Source organism: Pseudopodoces humilis, chromosome 7, assembly GCF_049639895.1.
Source record: "Pseudopodoces humilis isolate 2021_Gansu_Grassland_sample_001 chromosome 7, ASM4963989v1, whole genome shotgun sequence".
NCBI lineage: Eukaryota > Metazoa > Chordata > Aves > Passeriformes > Paridae > Pseudopodoces > Pseudopodoces humilis.
In genome coordinates this window covers 24,283,011-24,284,877 of record NC_142206.1, presented here as the reverse complement: position 1 = coordinate 24,284,877, position 1,867 = coordinate 24,283,011, and positions in this window count along the sequence as shown.

Sequence of the window (1,867 nt, the reverse complement as noted above, 5' to 3'; positions counted from 1 at the left end):
GTGAATTGGGAAACTGAAATATTAACTCATCTCCACAGGAAAGGGGTGGGAAAAGGGGGAAAAAATATACCCACAGAATTTGCATTGTACAGGGTTGCTACTACATGCTATAAAGAAGCATAGGACTGTTTTGAGTTGACAGGAGAGATAGCAGAGACTAATAAAATGTGGAAAGAATAACCACTCAACAGCTCTATTCCAGTATCGATGAAAGTTAACCCTGTATAACACACAATGCCAGGTATGGTGCTAACACCTTCCCTTTAATGGAAAGACAAGATTATAAAAATCTGTGTACAGTGTAAAGGGTGTCTGGTTATTATAAAAAAGACACAGTGGATAAAATGGCAGGAATGGGGAGGAAAAAAAAAGAAAAATAACTGTGTATTAGAAGCTTCTATGAAGGGAATATTCCGGCTTGGGATACAAGGGTAACTAATTAAGAAAAGATTGCTTTTACCACATGTTCAGATGGTAACACGGTAGACTGAGCATCCCACTGCAATCTTATGGACATCAACCTGTATCTGTCTACATTATATGCATGTATATGTGTGTATTTATGAGTGTCATTTCATGAACTTAAAAATTACATGGTACAGTTTCAAAATTGACAGAAACCATCCTGTGGAATCTGGGGCTTCCTACAGGGCTTTCCGTATCCATTTACACCATGTCACCAGTAAGACAAGGGACTGGAAAAGCCATCAGCAAATAAGCGAGAAAGTGAACAATCACGGAAGTATGATTCATCACCAAGGTCATGAACAATTAAATTACATCACCTTGTGAGCCTACTGTATGTATTTATAAGCAATGTTCTCCAAACAGTGTCCATAAAGCTATGGGGCCAGTTGCAATGGTGTTCACACTGTGTTCAGTACTGCCCATGGCTGCACATAACATAGGTCCTGCCAGTGCCAGCTCCCTGTCAGGGACAGATGTGCCTGCTCTCCAGCTCCTCTGAGTTGATGTTGCTACAACACAGTGCCAGGCAGGTCAATGTGACAAAGCCCAGAGCCACAAGCATCTGCTACACTAAGATGAGGTTTGAGATCTTGCTGTATAGTTGGCATGTTAACCATGCTGACCCCATTATAGAGGCCATGTCAACATGCAGAAGGGGAACTGGCAACTGGGAAGCCCTTAACTGGACAGTTTATGAACAGTAAAAACTGACAAGCAGCACACTGTTTAGACATGCAAGTGTTGACATCAGCATTAACACACCCTGCCACATCACCGCTGACACCCCAGCAGTCAGGCTGCTGCCCAATGCTGATGGTTTTAGCTCCAGTGCTCTCCATTCTACTCCTAATTCTTGCATCCTAGTCAAAAAGCTTACTGATGTAACAGGCAAATTGCAGTCTTTAGGAAAAGGTAGTGAACTGAATATGGAACTCAAGGGGAGTGTGATGGTCCTAACCAGAGCAGTTCATCAAGTTAGCAATCCACATACATTGAAATGAGAAGGTGCAGGCTTCTGCTGTGTATCACCTGGCCACAGGATAAACTTGGCTAACTAATCCTAAAGTGGCTCCCACTTGGCACCCTTGGGCAGTCCTAGGCAGACTGCTCATCATGACAGGAAGACGGTAATGTGGAAGAATAGCCCTCTTCAGGAAAGAGCCAAATATATACAATTTTTTAAACTTTATTTCCATCCCGAGGCTCCTGCAAACTAGTATTTCTTCGGAGTTACTCACATAGGAGGCATTTCATACTTTCTTTCCTCCCTTGCAGCATGGTTGTGGTTTGCAGCATAGACAGCCTTACTTGTTTTTTGTAGATGTGCCGCTGCTGCTGCCGCCACTTGACAAACATACCTGTCATCATCATACAAATCATACATCATACCAATGTAATC